Source organism: Telopea speciosissima, chromosome 11, assembly GCF_018873765.1.
Source record: "Telopea speciosissima isolate NSW1024214 ecotype Mountain lineage chromosome 11, Tspe_v1, whole genome shotgun sequence".
In the NCBI taxonomy this organism is placed as follows: domain Eukaryota; kingdom Viridiplantae; phylum Streptophyta; class Magnoliopsida; order Proteales; family Proteaceae; genus Telopea; species Telopea speciosissima.
This window is the reverse complement of record NC_057926.1, coordinates 2,387,732-2,408,613: the sequence shown is the minus strand read 5'-3', so window position 1 is coordinate 2,408,613 and position 20,882 is coordinate 2,387,732.

Sequence of the window (20,882 nt, the reverse complement as noted above, 5' to 3'; positions counted from 1 at the left end):
CCTAAAAGAAATATATATAATCTCTGTGCAATACAAGAGTACATTTATTTTAATGCGTCTTCTCTTAAGGAAATTTCATTTATATCTGTTGTTTTTTTTTAATGAAAAAAAGAAAAATCTATTGATTAACAAGAAGAAATATTTACAGGAAAGCTCTTAGAGAGGTGTTCAGACTTCTCAATAAGAGATTAATATCTGTTGTTTAACTTCTACAAATTATACGCTTTCCCATTACCTTGTAAGTATAAAAACATGTTTCAACAACAAATTTGAATGTGAGGATGCAAAGGGATCCAAGAGGAAGATATATTTCCACTTTCCATTCCACTGAAGAATGAAAAGAGGACCTCAGCAAGGTCTTAAAAATCGGGAATTGAATTGGTGAATCGGCTAATTGGAATTGGAATCGGTGTTGCATTGGTCGAATCGGTTGCTTTCTAGTTGTTTTCTTAATAATTCATTTTGAATAAGATGATTCATGGATTGATTCCTGATTCTTAAGTCGATTCAATTTTTTCCTCAAAATAATTTAGATTCTCGGTTCCTGAATCGATTCAAGCCTATTCAGATCCCATTCAATCGGAATCCTCTTTGACCAATTCTGCTCCCAATTCCGAGTTTTAAAACCTTGGACCACAGTCCTCTCAGAGTCTCAGTCACAAAGCAACGTTCGTAATCTTGCTATCGAATTGGGATCGGCCAAATTTGGGTAAATATTACACTTTTGGCACTGTTTCTTTGTAAAAAAATCCAATTTTCTTCTACCTTTTATCCTTATTCGTACAGGTGAATCAGATCGGTCTTGGCTGATACCGAACCGGTCAAAATCGACGGATCTGATCTAAGATTACGAACCTTGGTCATAAGGGTGTGTTGTGTAGGTGAAAGAGCTAACTTTCCCATTGAAAAGCAGGTGGAAATTTGCAGAACCGGCAAGTCTGCAACAGTCCGGACGCCTCAAAATGGCAGTTTCCTGTATTCCGCTTCCTCTTCCACAGCATTTAATGTGGTTAGGTTCATTGTCAGTAAATAAATACCCGTAAGTACAATGGTATAAATATAATTTAAAAATGGGAAAAGGTTGCGCACTCCGTTAGCCGTTAGGGTACCACTCTGTCTCAACCATGGAACAAAATTTGACCGAAACTATCGAAGCCACCGAATTAGCTCAGTTTTTCAGGTTTTCAAGACGAGTTGAAGGGAGATTTTATAAAATCCCTGGATTTGATCGGGGTTTCGATGGTTTCGATCATATTTCAGTGGTTTCGATATATAAGTCCATCAAAACTAGGAAAAACTTGACTCGAAACTAGGACAGACAGGTATGTATGCCAAAAACTGCCAGAAACCAGGATAGACACTTAATTATGTTTAATATCATTTAAATAAATGTTTTTGTATTTGTATTTCATTTACTTAAGATATTATTCATAAATAAGCAAATACCCCTCTATTTGAATCCAATAAAAATAGTTAAAAAATAAAATTCCAAAAGAAAAAAATGTCAATCCCCCAATTCAAGAACAAAAATTAGATTTTCGACAGTAGGTGTAATTTTCAACTTTCTAATGTTGCGATTTTTCTCAAATCTAAAAATTCCATAAATCTTAATATGGTAAAACATTGTTAAAAACCAAAAGTACTGTAAAATATTCATTTGTTTTGATGTCCAAAAAAATATTTTCATTCAGAGCGATTTTGACAGCATTCACGTGCACCAAATTAAGTTTGACCGGTATATAACTCCTTCAATATAAATCAGATTTAAGAAATCTTGGATGTATTGGAAAACTATCCAAACAAAGCTTTCTAACAAATCCAAGATTGCTTAAATCTCATTTATATTGAAAGAGTTATATTCCGGTCAAATCTTATTTGATACCATGTCCAAGAACACTATACAGTATCAAACTTGGATCAAAACCACAAGTAATACTTTTAGTGTTCTCTATGTGACACTAATGCATGGATTGAGTTTAAAATGTAAAAAATAGGCAGAACAACAAGAATCAGGGCAAAAAAACAACTACTTGGTCTCGAAACCAAGGTTCGAGTTAGCTTGGAGATCCCAAGTTTCGACCGAGATATAATCAAAACCTATTCGAAACCTAGTCGAAACCTGAGTTTTAGAACCTTGGTCTCAACACCTCTCTTTCCCTCTTTGGCTTCTTGTGTCCAGCCCTTCTTACAAAAATTTGGCGGTATGCCCAGGATCCGACTCTCTCTTCAACGCACCCCCGAGTTAGACGATGCCCGATGCATCCTTAAAGATTGACATGTTGCCAAGGTGTTGTTGGAACGGCGAGGATGGATGCGCACACTCGAGCTGGAAATCCTTCTCTTTATCGCATGCATATGCCCAAACCCTCTCCCAAAAAAAAATTTATTTTTTGGGGCAAGAGATTGATGTTATGTAGCGTTTACATCGGTGTGGGGACCAATGAGAGTATACTCAGGGGCATCAACATAGATGCCATTTTTTTTTTGTTACGAGATGCCATTTTTGTATTACATGGAGGGTAGGGGGTACTTTTACATGCTCCTATGTCTAGTAGTAGAAGCCATGCGACCAGCTAGCATTCTTTTTCTTATATTTTTTACATATATTTCTATGTTTCTATTTACATGAAAAAAGCTCGTACTAATTACATTTAAAGGTCTTCGCATTAAACACCTATAATACGTTTTAAGCGTATTATACACCATAAAATGTTGCTTTTAAAAAACGAAAAACAAAATCAAAATGCAAAACCCAAGGTCCGTAACCAAAACTCCCAAATCGAAAACCAAGCTTCTCAGCTTTTCTTTTTCTTTTTCTTTGGTTTTGGAGCCCTAACCCCTGCCCCCTTGGAAAAATATCTCCTGTGATTCTCTGTCCCGTACAATTCCCTAGTGCCTCTAATAAGAGGGAGGGGGGGGGGGAGGTGGATCACACCAGGGCAGTGTGTTCAGGCAGGGGGTAGGGTGATCATTTTCACCCCTATGAGAGGAATTACAGGAATTATACCGAGCAGGGAATCGCAGGGGATAAAGATCCATTCTTTGTCTCCCTTCTCAATCAATTGCAGCGGTGGCCGACAAGTGTCCATCTAGGTGTATTGACTATTCTAGACGATTCATGTCATCACTCGTGGGAGTTTATATGGGTTAGGTATTACTATTTCTGACAAAACTTTAAAACCTACATCATTAAAATCTTTTGAAGTGCACCAATCTGGCGGTGCACTATGGTGTGGCCTTACGAGCTCAACACGTGGATGATGCGACATCCAACGGTGCCAAGCTTGAGAAGAAAAAAAAATAAAAATAAAGTACAATCGAGTTCACACCATTGAATGTCGCATCATCTACGTGTCGAGCTTGCAAGGCCGCACCACCAAATCGGTGCAGTGCAGAGGATTTTTTTTCTGCATCCGTCTTGTCTCTGTTTCCAGAACTAGGGTGTTAGGCTTTTAAGCTTGAGAAAACGAACATAATCCGAACCAAATGACAATTGGAATATTGAGGGGATTCTACTCTACTTCTGTGTTTGCATTGTAGCCTCCGGCTGTTCTTATCGTTGCCAATGTTGGTATTGGTACCGCTACTTCTACTAACCTTGCTGCAATTCTTTCAACAAGCCTCTTCGTCTCAACTACTTCCATGCGCTAGAAAATATTTGAGAGAGTTTTGTAATCATTTTTTATTGCATATTCATGGAGACATTTAAAATTCTATTCAATTAAACTAACATGTAACTCTTTCCATGAACTCTATCAATGGTCTATTCTATTAAGATGTTCCATGGGCACAATCACGTGCATGATTTTTTTTTTTTGGATGAAAGTGTAATCACACAAATCACACACCAATCTCAAAAGGTTAACCGACTTTTAGGACCGTAGAATGGCGGATATACATAACACACACACACTCACACACCCGGTGTGGGACTAAACCCACACACCCCTTTTTTTTTTTTTTTTTTTTTTTTTTTTGATGAAAGTGTAATCACACAAATCACACACCAATCTCAAAAGGTTAACCGACTTTTAAGACCGTAGAATGGCGGATATACATAACACACACACACACTCACACACCCGGTGTGGGACTAAACCCACACACCCCTTCTTTTTTTTTTTTTTGATGAAAGTGTAATCACACAATCACGTGCATGGTTGGTAAATAATTACGTTTTTCCTTCTTTATGGTATGAACTATATTTTTTAAATTTCATGGATTATATGAGAGATGATTTATATATTTTATTGTTATAGATAATATTTTGTGGGATTTTCATTGTTATATACCACATCATGTGATACTTTTTATGTTTGATGAGATGATGTTATGAATATTTTGATTTGTTAAATGATAATTTAATGAGACCTAATAGAGAATTAAGTATTCAACTACTATATTGCCTTTATTTCAATTCTGAGGTTTTCTTTTGTTTATTAGGTGGTATAAATCTTTGTTGCATAATGAATATATGCCTGTATTTTTATTTTTGGATTTTTCCATAGTAAAATCGTATTAAACACATATTTTATCATTGTCGTACATGTTTTATTATGATGAATGTTTTAAAAATATTATTATCGTCTAATCCATTTAATTGTCATTCACATGGGTGTTCTTCCTAACCATAGCGGTGTTGAGTTATGTAGATAAAAGATGTGAGAGGAAATATCTTATTTTGGATATAACTTTGGGGGTCTGTAATTCTATAACTGTGCTCATTGCTGAGTCCATCTGTTACGAGCCTAATGGAGTTCAATTTAGTGTATGAACTCTAAATTGGGTCAACCTAATATGAAATAAGTTAAAGAACTTAATTTAACGTGTTCCATCAACTCTGAAATTTTTGAGTAACACCATCCATCCTCACAATAAATATTGGATACATTATGAGATGCAACATCTGCCACCCACGAGCCACGAGCCACGAGCCACGAGCCACGACCTGTTTGGTATATTAAATGCTGTAGACATCACCCATCCCCATGAGTATGAAGTGAGGCCATTGCAAGAATGAGGATTCCCAGTAATCACAACATTCATAACTCAAAAAGAGGCAGTTGCCTGCCACATGCCTAGTTTGTGTCTGATCCAAGAAGCCAATGGAGTTAGAACCTCCACATTCCTCAATTTGTGTAAATAGTACCACTCAAAAGGACACTATGTAACTAGGCAAAATTTTTGAGAAAGTCCCTTTTGTTTTTAATAATTCTTGGGAGAAGTGAGTTGATATATATATATATATATATAAACTTATTCTATGGAAGTAGGACTTGAAATTGTTAAAATGACCTATGTAAACAAACATTTTAGGTTTTGTCACAACTTGCCATTCGGCTCTCCTCCAGCTATGGCGGGAGCTGGAGGATCCAGCCCATCACAATAGGGGGAAGGGGGAGGGGGGTGGGTCATTGCACAAGCAGGCCCCCCTTTGAGATGACCAAACCCCCTGTTTTTGTTGGGTTGGATTCTCCAGCTCCCACCACAGCTGAAGGAGAGTCAGGTTCATGGATGACGGACTTTTATGTTTTTTTGGTATCATTTCTCATTTTTTCATGTGTTTGGTATAATTTTTAAAATTTGTTTTTATTTAAAATAAATGAAAAACCTCTAAAATCGTAATAGACTCAAGTACATTTTTTGTCTCATGTTTTTCGCTTAGGTTTCATGAGCACTTGTTCATAAGACCCAAATTTGAGGGTAAAATAGACATTTGCTTTTGATTTTAGAAAAGCCCCCTCCTTCCTGCTGCAACCTACCCAACGACAATGAACTACTACCGACCCTGGGCCTAGGAATCGCCTGCGTTACCGACCCCGTGAATTCTACCAGATCCCTCTCCTCCTGAATCCAAGGCAAGTCCTCCTCTACTTCTTCCTCCACTTTTTGTTGGGGTTTTCCTCTACTAGGGTTCGTTTGCACTTGCTGGGTTACTGCCATTGTAGCGACTCAGACCCTTTTTTTATCGTTTTTCACAAGCCAAGATTGGAGAAGTTCCTTTTTGAGTTCGTTTTTCTGTCAAATAAATATTCAATAGTCTGTTCTGCTCACTGTGTCTTTGTTAATTGTCTCTCCTGTTCATGGTTTTCGTTAGAACAAGTCAGTTCATTATAAGCTTGAACAACTATTTAGAGTTTGCTAAGAATGGGTTTCCTCGGTTTTCCTTTTCGCCATTGTTGAGAATCAGAGAGTGGTGGTCGTAGCTCATTGTCTCTGTCAAGTGAAAATGGACAGGGATGAAAGCTTAGGGAAGGATATTGAGCTACCATTTGGAATGAGGAGCACCTAGGTGCTAGTTAACAGCACCAGTGAACGAATCTTCGATAAGCTGTGAAGAAGCCATGGCATGGATCCATGGTTTGAGGTATCGGATCGAATCAGCCGATATCGGCCGGATCGGATCGGTATCGGTCAATGCCGATCCCGAGATTTGACGGATACAGCAAGGTTTGACTGGATCGTTGATTGGACCACCCAACTCGGTTGGATCGGCCGACCCGATCTGATCCTTGACCGATCCAACTAAATATATATTTTTTTATTTTTCAAAGTTTTTAAGTTTTATTTTTAATTTTTTATATTATCTTGACCTATACTGACCAATACTGACCGATACCAACCGATTTTGCCGATCCGATCCAATCCCGAGATCACAACACCCATCAATTCTGGCCGATACATGACCCGATCCATAAAAAAAGGATTTTGGGGGGTTTTTTGACCGATCCTGACCGATTTGGAACAATCCGATCCCGATCAAAAAGGTTTCGGCCATAACCAATCCTGAGTCCGATATCTAGATTTTGAACCTTGCATGGATCAATGTAAGTGCCCCTTGTTCAGCAATGAGGCGTTCTCTGTAGAATTCCAAATTCAATCAGCAAAAGAAGAATCCCATCCCTTTATACGGTTTTGTGTTGATTTGAAAAAGAAGATGGGTGATATGGGAATTCCTTCACTACCACTAAAAATTATTTACGGATAACTACTTTCCAAACGATTTCTTATTCTATACTGTATTATTTCTAATATTTGCCAAACAACTTTCATTTTTTTAATAAAAAAAACTTTTTATTAATGATTTTTTTATAATAGGCCATAATGAAAATGAAAAATGATATAAAAAAGACCCTTAGTGTTTCCTCCAAATTCCTTTCGGTCTGGAAACCCTTACAGACTGAGGAAACTAATAAAGATTGTGTTCCAGGCGATGATGGATTCTACCAGTGCCTTGGTAATCCAAGTACTTTAAAAAAATGCAAAGATTGCAATGCCAAGAAGAAGAAGAATTCATATTACTAACTTTGCATAACGTATTTGTTGAAGTCATTACAACTTGTCAAATCCAAAACTGATGAGACTTACAATTTGGTGTTTACACTACCACTACTCTACGACCAAATTGCTAACAACATGAAAACGAATTTGTTGAAGTCTTCACAATTCTCCCAACCACGAACTGTTGAAACTTGCAACTTGATGATAATGTATATCTTTTGAAGCAAACCAAAAAACATGTTGAGAGATGAAAATCTACATTACACTATTCTTAAGATAAAAGAAAAAAAAAGAAAAAAAGACAAAAAATTTGTTCTGTTGATTTGTTGGATCCTTTCCTTTGTTTTGAATTTCTCTATTTATAGGCTCTTTGGCAATTTTGGTGGTTTATGTGGTTATTAGGTAGATTTACAACTCCCACTTTATTTGAAATTAGCTATAACCACCCTGGAGACCGTTTACCGGTCACTGACCGTTAATTGATTGTTGCCAATCTGTCAATCTTTGACCGTTTTCGATTATTGACCATTCTCGATCTCTAACCATTTTCGATCACTAGCCGTTTTCGATCATTGACCATTTTCTGACTATTTTGTCAATCACTGACCCTTTTTTTTATCACTAATCATTTTCTAGTCACTGACTAATAGTTCAATCTCGACTGAAATAGATTTTGATTTATTTCTTTATTGACCGAAAATAGGATATAAACACTTAGATCCATCTCACCGATAAAATTTCAGCGACTGAGAGATAAGCACAATTTGTAAAAGTACCCTTCACTGTAATGGAATCTATATTAACATTTATGACATTTTTTTTTGGACAGTTTTCCTCCACTCATAGAGTTTTTGTTTCGTTATTTTGATTTCACTTTTGAGGGGCATTCTTTGTTTGCTACTGAAACTTCACTTGTAAACTGGGCTTAGGCCTTAGAGTCCTTTATAACATAAACTCAACTATACAAGGTAACCGACCATCTTCAGACCAAAGACCCTAAGGAGATGGCTCATGCTTTTGGATCTCATCTCGAAAAGATTTTCTTAACTTCTAACCCCTTGGATGCAAGTTTTGTGGAATGCTTGTTTCCCCAAGTGCTTTCTTGTTGGGGTAAATTCTACACATCACCCATTATGGTTTTGATGATAACAAATAAGTTAGTTGTACTAACCTGTGTTATATTGTATAGAGAGACTTCATAAAAAATGAGCATCAAGTAAGGGGGAGCATGTAAAAGCTTGATGCACCAAGACAAAGATTTCAAAGAATGTTGTGAAATGAAGGACTACTTTCAAGACTTCTATTCAAGCAACTCATTGAGATACAAGACCTCAAAGAACTTGTTTAATTTTGTATCTAGTTGTATCATAATTTAGGTCACAATTGATGTAATGCACACACATGCATGCATTCATTTAAATGGACTTTAGGAGGTTTAAATTAAACCCAATCCATGTGACCAAATCCAATTGGAATCATCCAAGTAAGTCCAATAAAGGACTTAACAAATTTTAGCAGAAATTTGGTGAAAAGGTATACCTGATCAGGAAAAGGCATACCGGATCAGGTGAACTGGCATACCGGATCAATATATTACTGTTATAATTTGACCGTTATTCCCCTGTTCAATAAGAAAATTAGGTAATCCAGCATACCTAATTGGAATCCAGCATACCGGATTATATGTGGCTTTTGGAATCCGATCTTAATCTAGATTTCTAATTAATTTAAGCCATCTAGCCTATAAATACCCACTTGTTTAAGGTTCTAAATATCACTACTAATCATAATCAAGAGCCTCCAAATACAAGTGACTCTCAAGTGAGAATTCAAGCATTCATTCAAGGCATAGACTCTCACAAGCTTCCTTCATTCAACTTGCATTAAGCTTCAAAGTTGAAAGGTAGCAAACTCTACTAAGGTTAAGGTAATCCTAATCTTTAGTACCTTTTATTTTATATATTGGTTTGAATCCTCTTGCTTGGAATCAAGAGTAGTTTTAGTCCTCTTGCTCGGAATCAAGATTGGTTGAGTCATCTTGCTCGGAATCAAGAGTAGTTGGGTTCTTTTACTCTTAATTAAGATTTGTACGAGTCCTCTTGCTCTTACTCAAGGTTTGACATAGTAAAATTCTCTCTAAGGTGAGAGGAGTGGACGTAGGCAAGCTTTGGCCGAACCACTATAAATTTCTGATGTTGTTTATTGTTGTTTGTTTGCATTACTTAGATAATTTTTAATTCTGCATTATTTAGCATATTCTGCTATCTTCACTTATTCACCCCCTCTAAGTGAATTCATATTTGGTATCAGAGCAGGAGCTCAAGACCGTGATTGCTTTTCAATCCAACTAAGAGTTTAAGACCATGGGATCCTCTGCCAATCGTAAGATTGAGGGATACACTATCACTAGATCACCTTTCTTTGAAGGTAATGGATTCTCCTATTAGAAGAATCGCTTCAAGAACTTCGTGTGTACCAATAACATTGACGCATGGGAAGTCATTGAGAATGGACCAAACAATATAGATAAACCCAAGGAAGAGTGGACTCCAGCTGACAAAGCAAAAGTCCAACTTAATTATGTTGCTATAAGTTACATTCAGTGTGCTCTAGGAGAAAAGGAGTACAATAGAACTTGTATGTGTAAATCCGCTAAGGAGATGCTTGATAAGCTCGTTGTTACCTATGAAGATACTTCGGAAGTCAAACAATCAAAGATTGACATGCTTGTAAATGAATATGAGCTTTTTAAAATGAAAAATGATGAGGACATATATGCTATGTTTACCTGTTTTACTAATATTGTAAACAAACTGAAGGGTTTAGGGAAGGTCTACTCTAATGGTGAAAATGTTCGAAAGATATTGAGATCTTTCTCAAAGGAATGGAAACCCAAGACTACAGCTATCAAAGAATCTAAGGACATCAACAAACTGAGTCTAGACGAGCTATTGGGATCACTCTAAACCCACGAGATGCACTAAAACTGGACACCAAGGAGGATGAACCAAAAGAACCAAAGAAGAAAGTTGTAGTATTCAAATCATACCATGAAGTAAGTGATGATGACGAAGAACTATCCGATGACGAGATCGAATATCTCTCAAAGAAGTTCTCAAAGTTCGTGAAGAACAAAGGCAAAACCTCATTCAATAAGAAGAGACTCTCAATAGACCAAAAGGGTAAGAATGCTTTTAAAGAGAATAATGAATCTTCTTCAAAAGACATTGTTTGCTATGAGTGTAGGAAATCATGACACTATAGGGGAGATTGTCCGAAGATAAAGAAACACAAAAAAGTATACAAAGCCAAACACTCATTCGATTCAAGCGATGAAGAAGAGGAAGACAAAGAATCTCAAGAAGAAGAGAAAATCAACCTTGCTTTTGTGGCTATTGAAAATGAAGAGAGTGAAAATGAGGTAACCCCCACTTCTCCATCTCATAAAGACTTTCTAGAATTAGAAGAAGCTTTTGAAGACCTCTACTAAAGTAGCATGGAGTTAGCTACTACTAAAAAGAATCTCTTGAAAGAGATAAACACTCTTAAAGACCAAAACACAACTCTAACTTCTCAAGTTAACATCTTGGAAGAAGAAAAAGAGAAGTTGTGTAAAGACTTAGAATCATTTACCAATGAAAAAAGAACTCTTGACATCTTACTTGGAAATGCCTCAAAAGCACCTCTAAACAAGGAAGGGGTAGGCTATGATGTGAACAAAGGTTCAAATAAATCAAAAGAGCCAAGTTCAAGTAAAATGGCAAGTAAGAAAGTCAAAAAGAAGTTTTGTAACTATTGTAAGAAGAAAGGTCACTCTATTGAGGAGTGCTACTTAAGAAAGAAAAGCCATCAATTTAGCAAACCCAATCCCAAAGGGAAGATTCCCTATATCCCTCAAATTGTTGTATGCAATAATTACAACAAGAAGGGACATACCATCTAGGAATGTTATCACATGAAGCAAACTTTCCACCATCCTAGAAGACCTTACAATGACCAAAACAGGGGGATTCATCCAAAGGTGCAAAGACCTACTAGAACTCCACCTAAGGTACAAAGATCTTAGAACCCCCAATCATACCCATATTGGAATGGTAACCAAAGGGTAAATGAAAACCAAATGGTTTGGAGACCAAGAGGAATATATGACACTGACATTGACGGACCCAATATACAATGGGGACCAAATTTTTATTAAGTTTTTTCTTTCTATCCCCGCTTTTTGATAATGCCAAAGGGGGAGAGAAATGAGGAGATAAAGTTGTAGTTTATCTTTTCAACATAAATTGTCTTGATATTATCTCTTTATATCATTTGATACTATTTATTTGTCATCATCAAAAAAGTTAAGATTGTTGGGGTAAACTCCATATATCACCCATTATGGTTCTGATGATAACAAATAAGCTAGTTGTACTAACCTGTGTTATATTGTATAGAGAGACTTCATAAGAAATGAGCATCAAGTAAGGGGGAGCATGTAAAATCTTGATGCACTAAGACAAAGATTTCAAAGAATATTGTGAAGTGAAGGATTACTTTCAAGACTTCTATTCAAGCAACTTATTGAGATATAAGACCTCAAAGAACTTGTTTAATTTTGTATCTAGTTGTATCATAATTAAAGTTACAATTGATGTAATGCACACACATGCATGCATTCATTTAGATGGACTTTAGGAGGTTTAAGTTAAACCCAATCCATGTGACCAAACCCAATTGGAATCATCCAAGTAAGTCCAATAAAGGACTTAACAAATTTCAGCAGAAATTTGGTGAAAAGGTATACCGGATCAAGAAAAAGCATACCGGATCAGGTAAGGGTGTCAATCTGGAACCGTAATCGTATACCGAAACCGAAACCATCCGTGTAAAACCGTACCAAACCGCACCGTTGCAAAAATGGTACGGTACAGTATGGTCAAACGGTATTGATCATGGTACGGTATGGTAACGGTTTTTACGATCATACCGTCAGTATGTATCGAAACGTACCGTTTTGGAGTGTAAAAATGAAACCGTACCGTTTTCGTACCGTATGCATACCATTTTTGTACCGTATATATATCGTTTTCATATACATACCATTTATAAAAATCAAATTTATACCTTTTTTTATACTGTACATATACCATTTTTCATACCGTACCAAAACCGTACCATATATATACCGTTTTCATATCGTATCATAGCGGTACAGTTACGGTATTGAAAATAGGGTTCTTAAATGGTACGGTACAGTATCGGTATTGGGTACCTATTTTTTGTACCGTATCGAAACCGTACCGTATTACCAAAACCGTACTGTTTGACAAGCCTGGGATCAGATGAACCAGCATACCGGATCATAATCCAGCATACTGGATCAATATATTATTGTTATAATTTGACCGTTATTCCCCTGTTCAATAAGAAAATTAGGTAATCCGGCATACCGGATTGGAATCCAGCATACCGGATTATATATGACTTTTGGAATCCGATCTTAATCTAGATTCCTAATTAATTTAAGTCATCTAGCCTATAAATACCCACTTGTTTAAGGCTCTAAATATCACTACTAATCATAATCATTAGCCTCCAAATACAAGTGACTCAAGTGAGAATTCAAGCATCCATTCAAGGCATAGACTCTCACAAGCTTCCTTCATTCAACTTGCATTAAGCTTCAAAGTTGAAAGGTAGCAAACTCTACTAAGGTTAAGGTAATCCTAATCTTTAGTACTGATACATCCCATATTCACCGGGCCAATCAACGATCACCATGTGTCACAGGCGACCCGTTCCATAGCCAAGGAGAATGAACCGGGTCCCAGCACTCGGGCGCGGCCTCACCCAGGAACGGCCACCACTCGGGCGCGGCCTCACCTAGGCGCGGCCACACATCAGGGCGCGGCCTCACCCAGGCACAACATCGTGGGCACGTGAGGTGGGGGCCACCCATCTACGATCCGATCGTATCGCTGAGACTCATGTCACTATCAGGACTCTAGACCGCCGCTTAGAGGTCACGTCACCCAGACGGATTCAAGCACCAAGGACGTTATCACCACACGCGGGTATCTATCCACCAAGGATCCTGATGCCACCAGGACACTCCCTCCCATGGGGAGATGGCCAATCAGGATAGAGCCCCGTTACCCAGGGCCTCTATCCACTCAACGGCACAATCGCCATCAAACTAGGACTCTCCACACCACCATATGCTACTATAAAAGGTAAGGTACACAACCCCATCAGGGACATCTAAACTCATACTGAATAATCACTATTCATCCATTTGCGCCAGGAGATCTAACTTTGGCATCGGAGAGCCCTAGGCCGGGACCACACCGGTTCTCTCTGTTGACCCCTTTGGTCCACTTGCAGGTGACGGCACTCGCAGGACCGCTCGATGATTTCTTGACGCAACAAATTGATGCCATCTGTGGGAACGACGCTAGCCATTACAACTACTAACTCGCTTCCATACTCATTCAATGGCACGAAGGAAGACTACCACCACCAACAACGGAGCAAGGAATGGATCCCCACCCCCAGAGTGCTCTCGCCGCAGAGCCAATGACCAGGACCATGTCCCTCTGGAGGAAGAGATCCCCCCTTAATGACCAGTTCATGATCGCCGAGCCCAACAATGATGAGGCCGACGATGTGGTGGTGGAGGTGACACCTGACCCCAATGCTCCAGCCACTGTGGGTCAGATCAACGACTTGCAATGACAGATCCTCGATGAACAACGACTCTTTCGAGAATACTTGACACAGCGTGAGATGTCTCACCGTCGAAGGACTTCACCATCAGCAAGGGTGGAGTCCGTACCTCGACAAGAGCCGAACCCTAGGAGATCATCTCCCAAGGGCGTGAGATCAGAGAGACTAGCGCGACGAGCGACTCCCACTCCGCAACGGGGGGAGCCTTCCCAGCATCCCAGGAGAACAAGGGACCTCTCGCCACGGTCAGAACGTGGGAGGACGCCAACACCCAGGGCGAGGGTGTCTAGCCCGCAGAGATCGGTCCGGAGGTCTGTGTTCGACGGACGACTGGAAGAAAGTCACATACCACGACGAAGCCGGACCTACAGAGAAGAAAGCCCCTCACCTTCACGACAGGATTCATCACGGCGTGACCATTCCCCATCCCACCAACACTCAAGGCGGGAGGGGACATCCAGGAGAGAGCGTGAACGGGGTCGCAGCGAACGTTCGGCCAGGCATGGGGGGCAGACACGGGACGAGGAGCTCGATCAAAGACTCCGCGACCTGGATGAGAAGCTGGAAGGGTTGAAGAAGCAGACCAAAGGCGAGACGCATTCCATACCTGGGCAACACCCCTTCTTGGCAGAGATCACGTCAGCCACACTACCTTCCAGGTTTCGACTACCCACCTTTGAACTCTACAGTGGTACCACTGACCCCAATGACCACATCAACTACTTTAATGGCATGATGACGCTGTATGGGGGGTCAGACGTGGTCTCTTGTCGGGCATTCCCTGCATCCCTCAAGGGAGCAGCCACATCATGGTTCTCTAGGCTACGACCTAGATCTATATGCTCGTTCGTAGAGCTATGCGAACAGTTCGTCACCCGTTTCCAAAGCAGCGTCAAGCAGAAGAAGACCACCGTCAATCTACTGAACGTGGTACAGAACCCTGGGGAATCTCTCAGGGAATATGTTACCAGGTTCACCCAGGAGTCCCTAGAGGTTCAAGACTTGGATGACCAGACACCGCATGTAGCCCTAGCAGGAGGTATTAGGGACCTAGACTTGATCAAGGACCTGGCACGTCATGAGACCAGGACTATGAAAGAGCTCCTGGAGCGGTGCAACGAGTTTGCAAATATGGCCGAGGTACTACAAGCTAGAACGAAAATAATCAAGGCTAAGCCACAAGACAACAAGAGGTCAGCACCTGATGACCGCAAAGAGGGTAAGAGGTCGAGGACAGAGCGTCGACAAGAGAAGAGCGACCGCCCATCTAGGAGGATAGACCGCCGCCCAGAGAGAAGCGAGAGGGCAAGCACCCCTGAGTTCACACCACTGAACACCACCAGGTCCCAGATACTCATGCAGATCCAGGACCGTGACTTACTCCATTGGCCACGACCCATGCTAGCAGGACCAGAGAAGCGGAACCCTAACAAATACTGTCTTCCACAAAGAGAATGGGCATGACACAGAGGAGTGCTATCAATTGAAGAGAGAGATAGAGCAACTGGTAAGAGCAGGAAGCCTGAACAAGTATGTGAAGAGGAGACGTGACAACCGCTCAGGCCAAGGAGATAAAGGTCGCGACGGAGACAGAGTGGAACCGAGACGAGAAGAAAGAAGAACAGATCGAGAGAGAGACCGCCCAGAAGAGCGGAGAGATGCAACAGAACCTAGTGGCACCAAGGGACCTCCTATCCTCACCATACTTGGAGGACCGGGACAAGAGTCCACCAGAAAAGCTAAAGCTCATGCCAGGTTCGTGGGAGTGGCAGAGAAGCCCAAGGTGGTGATCTCCTTCTCGGATGAAGACCTGGAAGGACTAAACTTCCCGCATGAAGATGCCCTGGTAGTACAGGTGGAGGTAGCCAATCGACCTGTACACAGGGTACTGATAGACACAAGGGCGTCTGTTGACGTACTCTCCTGGGACGCCTATCGACAGTTCGGGTTCGAGGACGACCAGCTCAAACCAGAGCCCACTTATCTCCATGGATTCTCAGGTTCCACCGCCTCCATCAGAGGTACTATAGAGCTACCCGTCATCTTCGGGGTACACCCTCAACAAGTAACCATCATGGTGAATTTCATGGTAGTCAAGTCCGTGGTGTCCTTCAACGGCCTCTTAGGGCGACCATCACTGACAGCCCTTAGAGGAGTCATATCACCACTTCACCTGAAGATGAAGTTCCCCACCGAGAATGGGGTAGGCGAAGTCCGAGGAGATCAAAAGAAAGCAAGGGAGTGCTATGCCACCTTCATGAAAAAGAATAATGGCAACACCCGTGGAATGGCACTCTGCCTAGAGAGCATGGTCAGTGACCAGAGAGATGAACTGACAGAGAGAAGGGGAAGGCTAGTGGAAGACCTCATCACCTGGCCCCTCAGCCAGGAAGACCCCTCCAAGGTTGTTCAAGTTGGCTCGCTACTAAATAAGGAACAGAAAGAAGGGCTTGGACACCTCCTCCAAGCGAACATGGATGTCTTCGCATGGTCGACCTCCGACATGCCAGGAATACCACGTTCCATAGCGGAACACCGACTACATGTTGACTCGACCAGGAAGCCTGTTCAACAAAAGCGGCGTAACTTCGCCCTCGACCGACAAGTAGCAATCAAGGAGGAGGTCGAGAAGTTAAGCCGATCAGGGTTCATCAGAAAGGAGAAGTTCCCAACCTGGCTTGCCAACGTGGTCATGGTACCAAAGCCAAATGGGAAGTGGAGGATGTGTGTCGACTATACCGACCTGAACAAGGCATGCCCAAAAGATGAGTACCCACTGCCCAGGATCGACCTACTGATCGACGCCACCGTCGGCCATGAGATACTGAGTTTCATGGACGCCTACTCCGGATACAACCAGATCCTCATGTGTGAGGATGATGAGTCTTACACCGCATTTCGGACGGACAAAGAAAACTACTGCTACCACATCATACCGTTCGGGTTAAAGAATGCAAGGGCCACCTATCAGAGGATGGTCAACAAGATGTTCGAGGAGCAGATCGGGCGCAACATGGAGGTATATGTGGATGACATGCTCGTAAAAAGCATCCACGCCAGCCAACACCTGACCGACCTAGAGGAGGCATTTGCAGTACTGAGGAGGAACCAGGATGAAGCTAAACCCCGCAGAAGTGCGCCTTCGGCGTAACGTCAGGAAAATTCCTGGGGTTCATGGTCTCAGTCCGTGGAATAGAAGCCAACCCATCCAAGATCAAGGCCATCCAAGAAATGACACCTCCTCGAACGGTCAGGGAAGTGCAGAGGTTGAATGGAAGGGTCGCCGCCCTTTCCAGGTTCGTGTCACGATCAAGTGATAAGTGCTTACCATTCTTCAAAACATTGAAGAACCTTCGAAGCCCTAAAGATTTCACATGGACGGAAGAGTGCCAGACGGCGTTCGAAGAATTGAAGGAGTACCTAGAGAGCCCACCACTGCTTGGGCGAACAGAACCTAACGAAGAGTTGCAGCTCTACCTGGCCGCCACCCCTGTCGCGGTCAGCGCAGTACTGCTGAAGGAAGAAGACAAAGTCCAGAGGCCCATCTATTACGTCAGCCATGTCCTGATCGATGCAGAGACCAGGTACACTAGGATCGAGAAGGTAGCTTATGCATTGGTAATGGCAGCCAGGAAGCTACGACCATACTTCCAAGCCCATACCATCATAGTCCTCACAGACCTACCCCTGAAGAAGATACTACACAAGCCGGACGTCTCCGGGAGATTGATAGCATGGGCGGTGGAGCTAAGTGAGCATGACATCAGGTTCCAACCAAGGACAGCCATCAAAGGCCAGGCTCTTGCAGATTTCATTGCAGAGTGTACCCTGTCTGAGATCGAGTCAGAAATAGGGGAGCCGGAAGAGAAGGATCACGGATCGTGGGACATGTTTGTGGACGGGTCGAGCAATGCGGCAGGAAGCGGCGCGGGTCTCATATTAACCAGCCCCAAGGGATTTCGTATCCAATATGCTCTCCGATTCACCTTCCAAGCATCCAATAATGAGGCAGAGTACGAGGCATTGCTAGCTGGACTCCGGGTGGCCAAAGCCATCCAAGTCACACACCTATCCACCCGGAGCGACTCCCAGCTCGTGGTGAATCAGGTGAATGGAGAGTACGAGGTGAAAGATGAAAGGATGGCATCATACCTAGCACGTGCTCAAGCATTGATCGAGGGTTTCGTGAAGTTTGAGATGGTTCGAGTTCCCAGGGAGGAGAATGCCGCCGCTGACGCCCTATCCAGGCTAGCCAATGAGGAACTCCAAAATTTGGCCAGCGCAGTCTATGTTGAGATCCTGCATGAGCCAACGTATAAGGAAAAGCAGGTTAACGAGATCATGGAGGGACCTAGCTGGATGGACCCTCTACTCAACTACCTCGAACGATGTCTTACCGAAGACAAGGCCGAAGCAAGGAAGATCGGGATGAGAGCTGCAAAGTACATCGTCCTAGACGGGTCTGTACAAGCGGGGGGCAACAACACCACTACTCCGGTGCCTAGGACCCAAGGGGGCAGAGTACGCCCTAGCCGAAGTCCATGAGGGGATATGTGGAAGCCACATGGGGGGACGAGCCCTAGCCTACAAAATCCTCCACCAGGGACTATACTGGCCATGAATGTAAGAGGAGGCCATCCAATATGCCAAGAAGTGCGAGCAATGTCAGTTGTTCGCCCCAGTACCCCATCTACCCGCCACCAAGCTGATATCAATCCTCAACCCCATACCTTTTGCCATGTGGGGACTAGACATCTTAGGCAACTTCACCGCAGCACCGGGAAACAGAAAGTACCTGGTCGTCGCAATCGACTACTTCACCAAGTGGGTTGAAGCTAAACCCTTGGCCAAGATAACAGAGACAGAGATGGAGAAGTTCGTCCGCGACGACGTCATCTACAGGTTCGGGGTACCACGGATCCTCGTCTCAGACAATGAAAAATAATTCAACAACCCTAAATTCCAAGCATTCTGTCACAGCTACAACATCGACTATCGGCCTGTGTCGGTAGCATACCCACAGGCCAATGGTCAGGTGGAGGTCACCAACAGAACACTACTAGAAGGAGTCAAGAAAAGGCTAGAGGGAGCCAAAGCAAAGTGGGTCGAAGAGCTACCAAGCGTCCTGTGGGCATACCGAACTACAGTACGGACACCCACAGGAGAGAGCCCCTTTCGCCTGGTATATGGCACTGACGCATTGGCGCCAATAGAGGTCTGCGCCATGTCCCATAGGGTTCTGCACTTCAACGAACGTACCTATGTTGACGGACTACGGGCGAACCTAGACTTTATAGATGAGGTCCGTGAGAGAGCACTATTAAGGAACGTCGCCTACCAGCAACGTACTGCCAGGTACTATAATGCCAGGGTCAAGGAAAGGCTATTCCACCAGGGAGATCTAGTCCTACGGAGGGCAAGTGCATCACACCATCAAGGCGAGAAGCTCACACCAACCGGAAGGACCCTACATAGTCTCCAAGCGATACGCCTGGGGACTTACCGCTGAAGACTCCAGGGGGCAAGAAGGTAGACCGTACTGGAACTCGTAACATCTCAAGAAGTACTACCAAGAGAAGCATAGCAAGAGTGGTAGTGATAATGAGGCGAGTGAGGAGTAGCAATGAGACGACATCAAGGACAATGTGAATTTCATTCAAAATAAAGAAATGTTGTAAGAATACTTGTCTTCTTCTACCACTCAATCGAATCATGGCCACTACATTAAGGCGATATGCCAACACCGAGGCTTCATGCCTAAGGCGACATGCCACCACTGAGGCTTCATGCCTAAGGCGATATGCCAACATTGAGGCTTCATGCCTAAGGCGAGACGCCAACATTGAGGCTTAATGCCTAAGGCGATATGCCAACATCGAGGCTTCATGCCTAAGGCAACATGCCAACACTGAGGCTTCATGCCTAAGGCGATATGCCAACATCGAGGCTTCATGCCTAAGACAAGACGCCAACACTGAGGCTTCATGCCTAAGGTGATATGCCAACATCGAGGCTTCATGCTTAAGGCGATATGCCAACACTGAGGCTTCATGCCTAAGGCGATGTGCCAACACTGAGGCTTCATGCCTAAGGCGATATGCCAACACCGAGGCTTCATGCCTAAGGTGACATGCCAACACTGAGGCTTCATGCCTAAGGCGATATGCCAACACTGAGGCTTCATGCCTAAGGCGATATGCCAACACCGAGGCTTCATGCCTAAGGCGACATGCCAACACGGAGGCTTCATGCCTAAGGTGATATGCCAACACTGAGGCTTTATGCCTAAGGCAACATGCCAACATTGAGGCTTTATGCCTAAGGCAACAGACCAACATCGAGGCTTCATGCCTAAGGCGAGATGCCAACACTGAGGCTCTACGCCTAAGGCGATAACCAACCAAGGTCCGAGGATCACCAAGGCACGACGCCACTAACAAAATCCTATGACTACCAAGGGTCAGAGAGTATTAACGCGCAAACAACCACCAGGAGACAAGGCAGTCAAAGAAAATCAAAAGCGATCACATAGAAAAGTTATAGTATTTACAAACTCAAGTTCAAAAAAGGAAAAAAGTTGAGACGTCTACAAGATCAGTACAGCCGTGGGGTCAAGGGATCACAGAGGGATGGGTCACCTCCGACCCAGCAGGGGACATCATGTCCACCTCAAGAGGACGCCAAAGAGCACCCCCCCTCGAGCGGAGACAGCCTCCACCTCCGACACCGGGACGCTCTCCACCACAGCTACACCCGAAAGCGCCGCAGATAAACTCGCGAAGAACCCCAAAACAGAGAAGTCATAATCGGGGGTCACCTCCAGGACACAAGCGGCTAAGTCCCGGACCCCTCCCTCATAGGCGGGCTGAAGCTGCGCCTGATATAGCGTC